Raw genomic sequence first — 18,415 nt, forward strand, 5'->3', positions numbered from 1 at the left:
AGGTCCCCGGTTCAAATCGCAGCTCACTCGCTGACTCACTGTGTGACACTGAACAAGTCACTTAACCTCCTTGTGCTCTGTCTTTCGGGTGAGACGTTGTTGTAAGCGACTCTGCAGCTGATGCATAGTTCACACACCCTAGTCTCTGCAAGTCACCTTGGATAAAGGCATCTGCTAAATAAACAAATAATAAAACCCTGTGGAAGTGAAGCAGAGAGTGCTGTGCTTGTCCCAGGTAAGATGCAAGCTGTTCTTATTTGGTCACTGACCAGCATTATCATAGATTGTTTGTTTGTAAATTGGGTGATCTAATTCAGTGGGTGCAGTGCTTCTACAGTAAAGAATGCAATGTATGCCAAGTTGTTGTTAATTCTGCAAAAAATATTGTTTTTCAGAGTCATAATTTATTTGCAACCTGTCCCCTGTTCACACTGAAATGAGCTAATAGTTGTATTTAATTTCATGCACCATTGTGCAAGGCCTTGAACTAGTGGTATTGTCGTGTTTCAAGTAACGACATTTAATTGCTGCCGTTTTTTTTTTTAATTGCTTGAATAACAATACTGTAGTCTGCAGCAGGGGTTCCCAAACTGTGGACCGGGTGCAGTCCGGAGTGGGCCATGGGAGCAACAGCATTCTATGTATTTAATATTGAAAAGCAACAATAAAATACTAATGAAGAAAAGTGTTACAGGTTTAAAACTCTGAACAAGTGCTAACAGAACTGCAGTTCCTAATATAGCTGAACAGATGGGCCTCGGTAAAAACAAGTTTAGGAACTCTTGACTGAGAAACTCCACACAATTGTTAAAGTTTTGTTTGGTTTTAAAAAAAAAAAAAAAAAAAAAAAATATATATATTTATTCCCTGCAATTTCCCAAAACCAACCACACAAAATAAAGCGATGTCCCTCTATAAATTCTGTTTTGAGAATATGCATCGTAGATGAGGATGCTGAGGTTCTGTCTATTTGTTTATTTAAATTGCTTGAAGCTGGAATTAAAGAATCGACTTTGACACACAAATTAGATCTGTGTGGCCTCTGTTGCTGTAGGCACATAAGTACACACTCGCAGAACATATCTTCTTCTTGTCGATATTTAATTGGGATCTACTTGTCGGGTCCTGTACAGTACATATACACTGCACTACAAAATAGTTGCATTAATAGAGTAAAAAAAAACTGCTAAGTGGTTTGTAATGTATTTCCCAGATGTAAAAGTCTCCTTGTTATACATAATTCATTAGCAGCAGATAAACCCTACGGATCTTTGTATGTATAAGTGCTAATGAAACAGAAGCTGTTCTGCCGAGCATGCTTTATATAGAACTTAATTTTTTTTAAATTTTTTTTAAAGCAATTTATAGTTTGCTTGTTTACAAAATACAAGGGGGATGTAGTAGCAATAATAGCTTTGGGTACCAAATTAATTGCTGTTAACTTCATAACGATTTACATTGTAGGTATAGTACAACATCGCATATCCGCGGATATGTGAAAGTCGGCTTTGCGAACATCTGTAGAAAATGCTTTTATACATCCATAACTGGTTAGTGAACAAAAACAACACGGAAACTGCTTTAAACATGGGGAAGTGTTTTGTTTTAAAAGTAAACAAGATTAATTGGCTACAAATGCAGTGTTGCTATGCAGTTTGCTATAAACCATCTTCACACAAAGCTTTTTTTTTTTTTTTTTTTTTTAAATACAAAACAAATGGTAAATGTACAGTAACTTGCAACTGATGGCTTCTTTCTTAACTCCCTGGTTCTGCTTTCTTAATATCTCTGTGTGGCAAAGTGCCCTGCCGCTGTGTGTATTTCAGTGTTATATGTTGCGTGTTGTGTGTTAATGTTGGTGTATAGTCATTGGTATACGGGATATAAATGGGTCTGTGGAACACAAGTTGTTTAAAATGTATGTTTTTATTTAGGCACAAGGATTGCACAGCACTTCACGTGCAGATAAAATGTAATAATATGTGAGCACGGGGGAATTGCACTTTATTAATTCACGTGCAGTTGTACCGAGACTCCAATTGAATGAAATAATTGAATTGAAGCAATCAAGTCTCGGTACAGCTGTATAAAAGCAGCATGTTTTCACTCACTCTGGGTTTTGTGTTCAGTGAGTGGAGAACGGGATGGGAGACGGAGGTAACAATTATAAGAACAGTTAGTAAAATATCAGCTCACCGTGTTTGTCTGTGTAGTCCATTTTACTAAAGTGCCGTGTCCTGTGTTTTGTTTGCCTTACAACCTTTTATTTTCTGTCTGTTTCATTATTAAATGCTGAGCGAAACCAATCACTCAGCTACACCAAACTCCACCTCTCTGTTTATTTGTTGGTTCCTGGTTCTGGTCTAACGTCACCCACTACAGCCGTTTTCGTGACACTGTCACTGTACTTTTGCGCTCATTCTTGATATTGCCAGCTGATAAGCAGCTCAGTTTGAATATTGCTTCGGCTATTTTAAACAAACAGACAGTAAGCACTGCATTTATGAAGCTTGCTTTGTTTAATTCAAATGCATTTAAAAGCTACAACAACAAGCTGCCCATATCTGCAAGCTTGCGCTCCATCATATAAACACATGAGAGAGACACATGGGAGGAGTCATACGCAAAAAAACACTCTATCATATAATTGATGTATCCCCCAAACTCAGCACGACACGACCATCATGACGGTAAAAATAGACATAATGAAGCGTTCTTACCTTTGTATAAGTTAGTGATCAGCAGACGTGTCGGCTGCATGAAGGGCACAGTGTGTGGTTTTCAATAACTGTCCTGTGCAGAATAATTTTTTTTTTTTCTATGGGTAAATATCAGGACTTTCTTCCTATGCATGGGGAAGCGGGACATTTGCTAGGAAATCAGGACTGTCCTGACCGTATAGGAACTGTTGGCATGTGTGGGTTTGGTCCTAATTTCTAGGACTTTTTTTTGAGCAACAACATCAGTGGTCTAATACCTACTGTAATACTGTGGAACAAATTCAGCAGATGTGACAAGGGTTAGCTGTCCTAAAGAGTGAGATTTACAGCCCCAAAGAGTGAGATTCAAGGCCAAAGTACGTTAGGTCATTGCCTAAGACAGGGACGCTCATCTTTTGTCCTTGGTGACATCCAATAGTCCAAGTTTTTAATCCAACCAGCACTTAATTGTTTATTTTAAAATGTACACATCTTAATATTGCATATGAAACACTTCAATCAGCTAAATTAATTAATATTTAACCCTCAGTAATACGGTGCAGTTTGCAGGCACATGCTATGTAAAAACAGAATTAGATTTAGATTTTCCCAGGACAATTTGCAGCTTTAACTTATGTAATATACATAACAGGGGGGCTCCCATGTGACGCATCCGGTAAAAGGTGCTCCGCATGGAGCGCAGGATGCGCCCTATAACCTGGACGTCTCTAGCCTTTATAAAAATAAAAAAAAGAATGATAATATACATAAGAAACTTTTCTATTTACTGTTCATATGCTACTTCTTTCACATGATCTTTAAGAACATATTCTGTGGTAGAAAGGTACAATCCTTATGCAGCTGTGTTTTCTTTGATGCAGTAGCAATATTATGATCTTGGCAGAACCGAACATGCAACGCAATTGTTTTGTTTAGCTCTGTACAAATACGTAGCTTCAATTAAAATGTATTTGCTATTTACGTCACAGAATTTATAAATGACAGTATAGAAACTACCATGCAAATGAACCCACTGCATTAATGAGGTGTGGAATAAATAAAAACATGCATTATTATACTTTATTCAAATTAGTGATCAAACTATTTTCTTGTAGGGATCAGCTGTTTGCACAAAATCTCACCCAGAGTTTATGCTGCGTAGTCCGACCTAAAATGTGGCATTCTGTAAGTTAGAGATTTACTTTTACTTTTAAAGTTTGCCATCTGACATCACAGTTAGCGAAAACATTAAGTCCAGTAAACACTGGGTGCATTCGCAGATATTATTCTGCTCAGATTCTATACAGAGTCTGACTAAATTGGCCAATAGGTATGTTCATGGAGATCATTCTTAGAAGATCTTTGGTTAAATTGGTCAGATTCTGCACAAAATCTGTGCAGAATGATGTCTCGAAGCACTTGGTGCTTATACGATCACTACTAGGTTGAAAACATTAACACATCGGCCCTTGCACAGTATTGCTTAGTGCCAGTTGGTTGAAAAGCTAAATGCCAGCACCCACACTACAATACAACTGGCTGAACAGTTGCTCCTCTCTCCTGTCGTGGGCATGTAGGCTTCAAGCCTCCAAATAGCAATCAATTAATGGGGCACACAAAATTGAGTCATTTGAATGAATATCAATGATTGTACCACCCACATACAGTTTTGCTCCATTCCTCCCTCCGTGATTATTTTAACATCATTGCTGTTGGTGGGTCTAATTAAGCTCACACTTATTAAATAATAACTGCAGTGCAGTGAACCCCACACTGTTTCAATGCTCATCTGCCGAACTTCGGAGTTGGCACACGCAGATGCTGTACGAGGCTTGTTTCTTCTATCCACTCTTGCCTGACATAACTTCCATATGCTGCTACTTTTTAATGCTTCAAACAGATCAAGATTATCATCCAATTAAAAGCTCTGCTTGCCATCTGTTTTCTGTATGTGACCATTTCCCCTGTGAGACCTTGCCCAGTGCTGCTGTGCATTAATTATATCAACCTACAGTATTTTTACAAGCCAGCTGAATCATTAGGAAAAAAAAAAGTTTAGATGTTCTAATCTAGTAGGTTTCTAACTGTGATTATACATGCAGCATGTGACACTGGGCTGTCACGGTTTTCTCTTTCATAGCTGGAACAAGATCTTAACCCGCTTTCCTTTTAATGCAATCTAGAAAAAAATACATTTGGTCAGAGACAAAATGTTTCAGTTTGTCATCTGTTACTTTCTCTCTTTCTTATTTAATATATACAGCTCTGGAAAAAATTCAGAGACCACTGCAAATTTTTCTTAAATCAGCATCTCTACATGTATGGCAGCCATTCCATTCCAGTGTCTGTTGAATTCCAACACAGGCACACCTCATTCTACTGAATGAGGTACTGATTAGGGGATCACCTGAACCAAATCTTATTTAACGAGGAAAAGTATAAAAACCACTCCTGTGGTCATCACTATCCTCTTGCAATAGGACCAGCTGGATGGCAAAACAGTGCTAGTAGTACCTCAAAAGTAACTGGAATCAAAAAATAACTATTTACCATGCCCAAAGAGTTGAAAAGAAAAGTTTTGAGTGAGGAAAAGAAGGGTTCAATTCTGGCTTTACTGGCAGAGGGATACAGTGAGCGTCGGGTTGCTTCCATCCTTAAAATTTCAGACGGCGGTTCATAAGAACAAGGTCAAGCAGCACACATTGGGGACAACAAAGCTACAGACCGGCAGAGGGCGAAAACGACTCTCCACTGACCGGGATGACCGCCAACTCATTCGAATGTCACTCAGCAACCGTAGGATGACATCAAGTGACCTACAAAAAGAATGGTAAACAGCAGCTGGGGTGAAGTGCACGGCGAGGACGGTTCGAAACAGGCTCCTAGGGGCAAGGCTAAAGTCGTGCAAAGCTAGAAAAAAGCCCTTCATCAGTGAGAAGCAAAGAAGAGCCAGGCTGAGGTTTGCAAAAGACCATAAGGATTGGACCGTAGAGGACTGGAGTAAGGTCATCTTCTCTGATGAGTCCAATTTTCAGCTTTGCCCAACACCTGGTCGTCTAATGGTTAGACGGAGACCTGGAGAGGCCTACAAGCCACAGTGTCTCGCACCCACTGTGAAATGTGGTGGAGGATCGGTGATGATCTGGGGGTGCTTCAGCAAGGCTGGAATCGGGCAGATTTGTCTTTGTGAAGGACGCATGAATCAAGCCAAGTACAAGGTTGTCCTGGAAGAAAACTTGCTTCCTTCTGCTCTGACAATGTTCCCCAACTCTGAGGATTGTTTTTTCCAGCAGGACAATGCTCCATGCCACACAGCCAGGTCAATCAAGGTGTGGATGAAGGACCACCAGATCAAGACCCTGTCATGGCCAGCCCAATCTCCAGACCTGAACCCCATTGAAAACCTCTGGAATGTGATCAAGAGGAAGATGGATGGTCACAAGCCATCAAACAAAGCTGAGCTGCTTGAATTTTTGCACCAGGAGTGGCATAAAGTCACCCAACATCAATGTGAAAGACTGGTGGAGAGCATGCCAAGATGCATGAAAGCTGTGATTGAAAATCAGGGTTATTCCACCAAATATTGATTTCTGAACTCTTCCTAAGTTAAAACATTATTATTGTGTTTAAAAATGAATATGAACTTATTTTCTTTGCATTATTCGAGGTCTGACAACACTGCATCTTTTTTGTTATTTTGACCAGTTGTCATTTTCTGCAAATAAATGCTCTAAATGACAATATTTTTATTTGGAATTTGGGAGAAATGTTGTCAGTAGTTTATAGAATAAAACAAAAATGTTCATTTTACCCAAATACATACCTATAAATAGTAAAACCAGAGAAACTGATAATTTTGCAGTGGTCTCTTAATTTTTTCCAGAGCTGTATATATACTATTTAACATTATATAATATATATATATATATACACACACACACACACACACACACACACACACACACAGTGTCTATAGAAACTCTACACCCCCTTTCAAAATGTTCACCTTTTGTTGCCTTATAGCCTGGAATTAGAATAGTTTTTTTTTTTTCATTTATCTACACACGCTACTGCACAACTTCCAAGGGAAAAACATTTTCTAGAAATTTGTAGAAAATGAATTAAAAATAAAAAATGAAATAGCTTGGTTGGATAAGTGTCCACCCCCCTTGTAATAGCAATCCTAAATTAGCTCAGGTGTAACCAATCACCTTCAAAATCACACACCAAGTTAAGTGGCCTGCACAGGTGTTAAATTCGTAGTTACTCACATGATTTCAGGATAAGTTCAGCAGTTCCTGTAGGTTCCCTCTGCTGGGTAGTGCATTTCAAAGCAAAGACTCAACCATGAGCACCAAGGTGCTTTCAAAAGAACTCTGGGACAAAGTTGTTGAAAGGCACAGATCAGGGGATGGGTATAAAAAATATCAAAGGCCTTGAGTATCCCTTGGAGCACGGTCAAGATGATTATTAAGAAGTGGAAGGTGTATGGCACCACCAAGACCCTGGTTAGATCAGGCCATCCCTCCAAACTGGATGACCAAGCAAGGAGAAGAGGCTACCAAGAGGCCAATGGCAACTTTGCAAGAGCTACAGGCTTTTATGGCCAAGACTGGTCAAAATGTGCATGCGACAACAATATCCCAAGAACTCCACAAATCTGGCCTGTATGGTAGGGTGGTAAGAAGAAAGCCATTACTCAAGAAAGCCCACCTTGAATCACTTTTGAAATATGCAAAAAAAAACACTCAGGGGATTCTGTAGCAATGTGGCAAAAAGTTTTGTGGTCTGACGAAACTAAAATGGAACTTTTTGGCCTAAATGCAAAGCGTTATGTTTGGCGCCAACCCAACACAGTGCATCACCCAAAGAATGCAATCCCTACTGTGAAGCATGGTGGTGGCAGCATCATGTTATGGGGATGTTTCTTATCGGCAGGGACCAGGAAACTTGTCAGGATAGAAGGGAAAATGCATGGAGCAAAGTACAGGAAAACCTGCTGCCCTCTGCAAGAAAGCTGAAACTGGGACAGAAGTTCACCTTTCAGTATGACAACGACCCAGAGCTACACTGGAGTGGCTAAGGAACAAAAAGGTAAATGTCCTGGAGTCGTCCAGTCAGAGCCCCAACCTAAATCCAATCGAAAATTTGTGGCATGACTTGAAGATTGCTGTCCATCAACGCTCCCCAAGGAACTTGACAGAGCTTGAACAGTTTTGTAAAGAAGAATGGTTAAATATTGCCAAATCTTGGTGTGCAAAGTTGGTAGAGATCTATCCCAGCAGACTAACAGCTGTAATTGCTGTCAAAGGTGCTTCCACCAAGTATTAACTCAGGGGGGGTGGAGACTTATCCAATTAGGATCTTTCAGTTTTGTATTTTTATTATATTATTTTTTTTCTCAATAAAAACTTTTTTCCCCTTAATAGTGTGGAATATGGTGTGTAGATAAGTGGGGAAAAAAGTCCTCATTTAAATGCATGAAACTCTGAGGCATTGACACAACAGAATGTGAAAAACGTTCAAGGGGATGTAGACCATCTATAGGCACTATATGTATGTATGTATGTATGTATGTATGTGTCATTGTAGTAAACATCAGTATTTTGGTTACATGTACTTTTCAGGATAGTATGCAGCACTCACTGCACCCAAAAACACAAAACAATTACTCATGCTGGGTTTTTTTATTTATTTTTTATCTTTTTTTTTAACCAAGTCAAGGCACTCTAAATTTTGTTAAGGTTTGGAATCCCTGGCCATTGTTGGTTGTTGCTTGCTCATTTATGGGCGTGGCAGTTTTTCACATTTTCTCCTTGCTAGTAAATTGTTGCACTTTTTACATGTAGTGTGATACATTCTGACTGAATTTCCAATGCAACAAGCTCTTGATGGGAATGCAGGATCCTCAGCCTTGTACAGTCTCATGACAGCATGCTTTCCTTTATGGGACAATACAATGAAGATTAAAAACATATTCCCCACTGAGATGCTGATCAAGTCTCATTGTACTGCACTCACCTGTTGTGAGTAGCTGTTTAATCTTATTATTTGTTCTTCAAGCAAGGCCTGTAATTTATCTTAAAATTATGCTGGGGAAAAAGCAGCAAAAATGCTCCCAAACAACCCAATGTAGCTTCTGCCTGCTGAGGTGTATGTATGAAATTGCGATACAGTTGTTTAAAGCCAGCAGTTTTAGGTTTGTCTTTTTTTTTTCTGATGAGTTCTCCAAGGAATTATTATCTGGTACACAATGTTTTAAATGAAGTTATGTTATGAAGTTGTGTTGCTACCTGATGTGGTTCAACCAAAAGTTATCATTGTTTGTATTTTCAAAAACTAGACTAAAATTACCGAAATACTGCAGTTTATACATTGCTTGGGACCCAGTCTGTACTTGTGTAGTGTGTGGTTTTGAGCTTAAACAGATTTTCTAATAAAGCTTCCTTAGTTTTCCACTGCAGGTTTAGGGTTTTGACTACTATTGAGGCATAGGAGACCCGGTGAGTAGTATTGGGTAACTGGGCATCTAGGTGAGATGTGCTTATCTAATTAAATTTACATTTAGCACTGCTTTGCAGATTTAGTTCTAAATGCACTTACTGTCTGAAGATGGTGAGGGTTAGGCTGGTGTTTTCTCACTGCATGCACTTAATCAAACTGGCAGTAGCAAGAAACTGCTAGAATAAAGTTAAGGGCGGGATTGATCAATTCCAATAGCAGAATTTATTTTTATTTTTGTACATCCACCCAATGTAGTGACTCGACCTAGAGCACTCAAGCCTCTTGCAAGACTGTTCAATGTTGATAATGGAAAGAAATGCATAATGAAATAAAGCTACGTGCAATTCATATAGCTTCAATGAGCTTTTTTTTTTTTTTTTTTTTTTTGGTTAAGTGAAATATTGTCCAATGAATCAAAGATGAATACATCCAATCAAGGACATGCACTGTTATGCTATGAGGTAATGATTCTTTAATGTATATTCAATTTCAGACAGAAGCACTTTACATGTGCAGGTTGGGAATATTGTTCTGCTTGAATAAAATTAATGAAAAACATCACGCATGCTTAAAAAGCCTTGTTCTAGCCCTTAGGTCATCAGTTATTTTGAGAAATATTGCTTTACAAATCTTATCAATGAGCTCTTCAAGTCCACTTTAATTGTAAATGTTATTGCAGTATGCCTCGGGTGCATGTTTTTTTTTTTTTTCATTTATATTATAACCACTCTTAGTTTTTATAGTGTCATGTAACAGGGAGCTTTTAGTTATTTACATATCAAATGTTGTTGCAAGGGATGTATATGACTGATTTATATGGAAGCATAAATCTTTAGATATAGCTTATTGCAAGGTTGTGTATTTACTGGCTGGCTGATCAATGCATTTTGATTCTAACTTTTATCCTGATTTTAGGGCAATTTTATTGGGCTATACATGCTCTTTCTAGTGGTATGTACAAAAGTCATATTTGAACTCCATTCATGGTTATTCTTCTGGGATCTAAATGAAACGGGGTCATAATATTACAAAATTCCAAGCTGGGCCTTCAACAACTCTTGAAGATTTGGCAACACTAATTATCCTTGGTCTTTCTGTTTGAGCCAGCAGGCTTGTATACAGAATCCCACTTGGCCTTTTAATATGGTTGTGAAGACTCACCTGGTATAGATTCACACATTTTCACCCCCACACTAGGAAAAAAAAAGTTAACATCAATCTGCAATTTCTTGAGCAAAAGGTATTGCTAAGCCTGACCCTTCAGCAGGGAGTTGAAGCCATTTTCCAAAGAAAAAAAAAGGTATTTCAGCAAGTGTCTGTAGGCTGTATCAACAGTATAGGATGACCTGCAACAGACAGGGAATAGCTGATTTGTCATGGAGTGAACGTGTAACCTTTTACACAGGTGTGTTTGCTGGTTAGTTTGCATTAAATAATTGTATTTTTTGTTTGATGTCATTCACACAATAATCCGTGCTGTTATAAACAACTGACATTGTATACCCATACCACACTATGCATTGCCCAATGTCATGAACATGCATGGTGTGCATATCCTGTAAGTACCAGTGTTTCCAGCAGGGACCACCAGGTGTACCAGTAACTATGCAATTTTAAATGTCTGTTGTAAAACCGAGAACTACGTAATTACAAACAGGTTTGTTGTGTAGGTACTAACTTATCTGTTGCCTCATTTTGCAGACTGGTTAATCTATGCAGCAAATGACTGCAATTAACTCCACATGTTTATATTTTAAATATTTTGCAAGTGTTGTGTATGGAATTAGCGGTTGCACATTTTAATTGTCCAGTTATAATATGGAAACCGCATGCTGCAGCTCCCGTGCTCAGTGTTATGATCTTACAGCATGTAACACAGGCAGCTCTTATGATTACACATGATCGTTTATTTTTCAGTAAAAAGACATTTAAATTGCAGTGAGTCAGTTTTGCTATATTTATGATATTAAATGCACCACAGCAAGCACGTTGTCATATTTTCATTAGCAGAATCTGAGAGCTAAATGTAGTGAGTGGTGACTTTTTTTTTTTCTTTTTCTTTTTCTCTCAGCATTACACTAATTACAGCATTTCTTTGTGTTCTGCTTTCACATTTCTTAATAGTCAGTTTGAAAAATAAACATAGTTTTCCCTGCAACAGCTGAACCTACTTTAGTACAAAACTCACTCTACATTACTGTTTTTCATAAAGGGAATGTCTTAAAAGCCTCCTTCTTTGACTAACTAGGGAATCTGCTGCACAATTAAATAATCTTTTAAATTACTGACGGTAAACAATGTAACTAAGTCGATTACATCTGGGATGCAAGATGTAACAGACGAAAAAAAATTGTTCATGTTGACTCAACTTTATTTAGGCTATGATTTGACTGATGAAAGATAACGTTGGTTTATTGGCGTTCACAAAGTTAACTTTTTTCAGCTTGGTACGGTAACCTTCGTTTTCTGTTTAATTGTTGAGCTTTTTGCTGCATTACAGCCCTTCATTAATTATTCTGCTGGTGTGAATACAGTACCTCTCTGCACTTTACAAGTGTTTGTATGTGATCAGTTTATGGGAACATGTGATATGCATTTTTTTATATATACAGACCAACTTCATGTCACATTCATAAATATTGACACAGGCTTTTAAAGGGAGAGGCAGCATTTTTGTGCCTAACCCTGAAAAAACACTTGTCAAAATATTTGTTGCAGGTACAAAGAGGTTGATAGATTATGATTTGAGGGAGTGTTGTGATTGAGCAATCATTTCATCATAAAGAACAACTACCGGTGCATACCAGTTCAAGCCCCACAGGTTGAAAACCACCACTGTAGAACATGTCATAATTTCAGTGCAGATCATTTTACCACTGATTCACAAGCACCACTTGGAGATCTATGAAATGATCTGTAATGCCCAAAACTTGCCCCTTATGTAATTCTGAAGGTCCACTCCTGGGCATGTAAATGTGTGAATGCCTTTTTTGTTTTTTGATGAGGAAAATGTCTGCCATCTCATGAACTCAACAAAAAGCTTGTTGTTGATGTAGTATTCCATCTTTGTCAGCTTAGCTCCAATATTCCAGGGCAAGTGGTTCTCATAATACGGCTTTCAGGCTACAAGCAGCCAGTGGGAGATGTTATGTGCACTCTCCCTGCTCTCTCCAGGTAAACCTTATTGATATGTCTGGTTGGCAAATCTTCTGCTTTCTCAGATCACTGTCTACGATAACCAGCTTACTAATTCATAAGTATGAGTGACATACATCATGAAAACCATAAGATAGTTACTTTTGTTCTAATAAAGTGGTGGTCAGTTTTTGTCAAAATCGATTGGTAGCACCTGTGAGTGCCACCTCCAAAGAGCTTGCACATAATGGGAAAGGAGCAGAAAAAGACTACACAGTGGCCTGTAAATGAAAACCCATTTGGAATGCATGGTGCAATATATTTCATTATCGGCAACCACTGACAAAAAGTACAATTACTGCATGATAGCAGACAATGTGCTTAACATATATGAATTTTCCAAATGAAAATATGAAATGCCAGAAACAAGAAATAACCCATAGGATCTTCAACACAAGAAATAATATTGTTAGGGCTACATTTTATGTGCTTCACATTCTATAGAAATTCATTCAGGTATTTTGATTGATTGTTACTGGTGCATTTCTCAGACATACTGAATATGTGTGCATCATTATCCAGGCTATGAATGTAAGATGGATAGACAGATGGAGAGAGTGAATGATTAGGGTACAGGCCTGGCATGAAATTAATTTATTAGGACAGTAACCTTTTTTTTTTTTAATCACTTATGAGCATGTATTAAAAAGAGTGAATGTAGTGAAGATTTGAGGGCTCCACAGTATAAAGGGGATAGTACATTCTCGGGATTGTTGAGTTATTAACTCTGGAGTAGATGGTTCAATCTAATTGAATAAAATATAGGTGTCGAAGCAAAGGGGGCCATGGCACCCTTCCTTTTTAAATTTTTTTGCTAAAAGAAACATGCACAGCAGGAAAAAGGCGCTATAGCACACATTCTTTAGCTGCAGTTGTTCTCTCTGTCCTACATAAAAATGAGGCGCTGATCATATCAGTGACACATGGCGTAAAGGTTTTTTTTGGAAATATTTTTAAATGTACAATTTAGTGTTAATGTTAAATTATACATAAAGGCTTTCTGTACAGTGGCATTGTCAAAGCCTGTATACTGACGTTTACTCATAGGTTGTGCCTCTGTCTGTAACAAACAGCTGTGTTTGTGACTGAACAGCAGAGTAAACTGTTTCAGTAGCAAAGCAACATTCCAAGAAGCTCTCCTTTAGGTTTTTTCAATGTATTTCTTTCTTAAAGGTATTGGTAAAGGACTCGTTCTTGTTGATTTGGTTTGATGGCTCTTATCCTGAGGAAAAATTTACCTTTGCAATGTTGTTTCGAACTACAGCGCTGATTTTATAGTTAGCGGTTTTGTCTTTTTAATTTTCTTGACAGAAATAGTACGTCTAACATTATGCTTTGGCTTCATTTTGTAATCTGGTTATTTATTTTACAGTTTTACTTTGTAAATGTTTTCATTTATTCCTGAAAGCTGGGTACCCCTCACCACTGAACCTTAGCCCCCCATTTTAAGAAAAGCTCTGTTGTTTCCGAAGTAGGAGCCAGTGCTGTAGCTCCAGGTCCACCTGCCAGTCTTACCTTTACTTAATTAGAGCCTTACTCCTTTGTATTATGGTACCCAGGCTGTGACAGTGTAGAAAAATAATCCCATTAGTTCTTTGGCTTGGGTGTTTCCAGGAGCGCATGACAGTATTTAGGTTACTCAGAATTGCTGCTCCTGCATTGCAACTTTAGATGAGTACAGCACAGCATGACAAAGAGATACTATACTGTATTTCAGCGTTTCGGACTTGAACCATGCAGAGAGGTCATGGTATCATGTGTGTTATTGTGCAGTTGAGGGAGATGATATTTAAAGCAAAACAAATAAAACTTAGTCTAAAATGTTAGAAGTAGAGCCTTTGATTTTACTTGAGCCTTTAGCCTTTACTTGACACTTCTTTTTTTTTTTATTATTTATTTATTTATTTATTTGTTTATTTTTACAAACTATTCTATAAGAGATACCGTTCCTCTTACATTGTCAGGTGAACGTTCCAAGCCCAAAACTAGCAATATGGTTACTTTTAATAGCCTGCTTATATGTTTTGTTTAAGCATTTAGTGATACTGTATTGTAAACTGTATATAAGAGCACAGGCTTCAGTTTTGCCCATATTATGTTTAACATGATGCAAAAGGGTTCTGTCGAAACAACCCTGTTTTGCTTATAGATTTATATTTTTAAAACTGGAAGCAGATGCAGAAATGAAGATGCAGATGCATTATTGCTTAAAACTGGGAATGTGCTCAACCAGAACTACTATCTAAGCAGCTGTTTCCTGAATATGACAGCTAGCTATAGAATATGATGGTACTGGGTATAGGTTGGGTATGGCCTTTTCACCAACATTTGTTACTGTTGTTTTCTGTGTGTCTTTATGTGGCACACACTATCAGTAATATTAAAACTTGAGGCAATTCATATAATAATAATATTGTATAGCTTTTAATTGATGTTTCCTACAGTGTTCTATTGTTGGACGAATGGCAGTACTGTATAATGGTTCTTGGGTTTGCATTGTCGACCATCAAGTGGTCAAACAGTAAACATTTATTTTGGGTACAATCCGGTATGAAGGAAAATAAATAAATAAATAAATAAATAAAACATTTGAACATATAGAGTCGATTGCAGCGTACCAAAGTTAGTCCACTTGATGCATCTACCTAGCAGATTAAGCAGGTTTAGTCCACTTGCTTGGACTAAAGTTATATCACTTGTTAATCCCGATTGCAGCGTACCAGACGATAATCACCACAGATGGATCAACTGCTAAATCGGACTAAACAAGATCATGATTGCAGCGTACCAAATCGGATGTGAGATGATCCTGTTCAGGCAGACTAACTTAGTACTATGAAGTATAATAATAACTGTGTACGCTTGCTCATCCTACATTTGTACAGCACATTTTAATGTGAAGAAGCGACATTATTTTCTGAAATGATGTCTAAAAACTAGTGAAGTGAAAAGTGAAGCCTTTTGAACCTCAGTCTGAACCCTTTGAAGAATTTGGCTCCATAAGGATGGCTTGCCGAGTCAAAGAAATGTCCTTAATAAAATTGACAATTGCACCGTAATGATATAATGTACCTTAATATATTGTTGAAACACTATATTAAGCAATTCTTCATTTTCTTCGGTAGACAGCGAATGTATCCGGTAGTTTAAATCCACTACTAGATCAATGTGGCACCCTTTTCCTTTTTGTCTAATTTATTGTGATTGAGGAACAAAGTGCTCCGAAGAGATTGGTTTAGTTTTTTTTCATTAAAATATTGTAAAAACTTTAAAGTGCTGCACAATAAGATACTGTGTATTTAAATAATAAAGCAGCACATCTGATGTATTCACTTTAAACTGTCAGTGTAATGTGTATTAACTAAAACAACACATTTAGAACTTAACGTTCAGTCTCAAGCAGCAATAGGCTACCGGCAAGTAAAAATGCAAGTATCAGTGTGTGGAATGTGCATAAAAAGACATGCAGTAGGCTACAACTATATTATAAATATATACGTACTTTTACTTAAGCGTGTTTGCCTGAATTACATCTAATGTAATAAAATTGCTTTTAACATGTCATCGTTAATATATTTTCTTTTTTTCATACCTTTACATATTTCTGACTTTTTTGCTGGTTCAGTATCTTCAGTGTATTTTTTTGTTTGTTTTTAAATGAAGTGCTAGTAATGACAATGTACACCTAAATGTGTGAGTTTATCGTTACACTTTTGAATTTCCATCCACATTTGTAATTGCTTATTATGGGTTAGTCCTCATTACCGATCTAACTTGTTCCACTTGTTCAGGTCAGCTAAACCAATTTTCAGGATTATCCGTTTGGTACGTTGCAATCTTAGTACAGAGTGGCAGGATTTGTTAGGCTGCATTTTAGTCCACTTGATGCGGACTAAGCCACTGGTACGCTGCAGTTGACCCAAGCAGTCTTCAAAGGTTTTTAAAGATAAAAGTGGGGGTGGGGCGATAGTTGATATTGAGAGGACTTCAGGCTCCAGTGCAGTCAATCTTGTACCTTTTTGAAGCATACAGTACTCAATTGCATACAAGTGGGGGATGAGTGGGATAACATAATGGCATGTACAATAAACAGTTTTCAATAAAGACAAAAAACAAGCTGTGAATTAGGCTTTAACTTCAAACTGCCTTTTTAGAAATGTCCTGGCAAACTTGTTATATTTGTTTCCTGAATAAAGACCTATCAGTGCAGTAAAAATCAATAATTCCAAAAGTAATGCTGTGAAAAAAGACACCACATGCATTTATTTGAAAAAATTGTAATACAGATTTTTTTAGTTATTTTTTTTGCAGCCCGTTATATAAACTATAAATAAGTAAGTAAACAAACAAGCATGTCAGTGACATTTTAATCCTTTTGTTATGGCTATAAACATAGTTAGACCTGTTGATAACATGAAAAAGTGGCCTGCATCAACTATCGGTAACAGGCAATCTGTATATAACACGCATCTATTCTTGTATTATGAAGACTCTGAAGTGCAATTTCTATCCATTACAGTAAATGCTGATTTGTAAACCCGTTGCGACTGCAGATAGTGGAGATGGTACAACCATTTGGTTTTCATCCTGTATAGTACCTATGTTTCTCCTGGAATAGAGAGTTACTTTTTGCTTGGGAAAAATGCAGCCGTTCAAGTTGGCGTGCAGAATGTTAAAGCAATTGTCAGTCTTGATATATATATAATTTTTATGGTGTCATACAGCTATTACAGGATCTTTTGGAGTGGTGAGGTGGCATTTGCCGCCTTGTCTGGCTGACAATAAGGCTATTTTTTATACTCTACATGCAGGAATATTTTACCGTGATTGCGGATCAGATGGGACAAGAAAAGCCCTTCCACTCCTGAGCTTTGTTTCAACCTGTTCTAAATTGTTTTAATTGAACTAATTAAACCTGCATCTAGACCCTGAAGTAGTTATTATATCATTGTACCTGTTAAACCTGGAGTGGTATGACCCTCCAGAACCACAATTGGATACCTCTTCACTAAGTCTCCCTGGAATAACTGCACACTGTATCATGGTCCTATTTCTTACCACAAGGGATACAAGTTGTGATGAAACTGAAAACTGAAAACTGAAAACACATATGTGCCTGGAGTCAGTGCGCTTGTTGCTTGCTTGCTTGAGTTCTGTGGTGTGTGGACCATCTCCATTGATCCATTGTTACATATTGCTGTGTTTGCAAGTACAAGACAAATCTGTGCCAAAAAAAAGTTCAGATCTTTGATTTATATCTCTAGAGATGACTTAACACCTTTGCTTTGGAAATTAGTATCCCCAGTGGTAAGAAATAAAGCCATGACACAGTGTGCAGTTATCCCCGGGAGACCCCTGCCACCACTGATCATTTTCATGCAAGGGAGCTCTGCTTTTGCTCAGATTGCAGTGGAGTGCTCCAAGGAACGGCTGTCTTTTTTTTCTTTCTTCCATCTCCTGTTCAATCTCAGTGAAATATTCCTGTGCTTTCCTACTGGGGGCTCCGGTCGTATGTTGCAAATAAAGCAATAAATCTTGTTTAGTGTCATGTCCAGTCCTATTTAAGTGTAATGCAAAAAGGGTTTAAAGTTTACAGATTCTTTACTCCCCCCCCCCCCCCTTTTGTATTAAAAAAAAAAAAATAAATACCCTTTTATAAACTGAATTTGGTGATGCGATGCATCTGTATATAATTTATTGATTGCCACGTATACATAATTCAGATTCATTAGAACAGCTCTCGAAGTTTGATTGTTTTGTCACTTTGTAATGGTAATTTTTTTGTATTTTTACGGTGTTACCTACATTTTTTTTTTTTTTTTTTTTTTTTTTTTTTAAAAGATTACTAGCTGAGAGCAAGAATATTTGTACTAAAACTACAAAATTCCCAGAAAATGAAGAAACATCTGTTGGTTGATTTTATGTTTTGATAATGAAAATTGAAATGCATATAGACCTCAAATTTTGTTATCTGCAAACTGCAGACCCAGCTGCAAACATACTTTTGAATAATTCTG

General features: G+C 37.5%; 1 protein-coding gene across 3 annotated transcripts in view; it reads left to right on the forward strand.

The window, feature by feature from the left end:
• The window catches only part of LOC121316169 (mannosyl-oligosaccharide 1,2-alpha-mannosidase IA-like), a 125,978-nt gene that overhangs the window by 72,382 nt on the left and 35,181 nt on the right, over positions 1-18,415 (forward strand). The gene's annotated exons all lie outside the window — the stretch shown is intronic.

The sequence above is a fragment of the Polyodon spathula genome, chromosome 5 (genome assembly GCF_017654505.1).
Source record: "Polyodon spathula isolate WHYD16114869_AA chromosome 5, ASM1765450v1, whole genome shotgun sequence".
Taxonomy (NCBI): Eukaryota; Metazoa; Chordata; class Actinopteri; order Acipenseriformes; family Polyodontidae; genus Polyodon; species Polyodon spathula.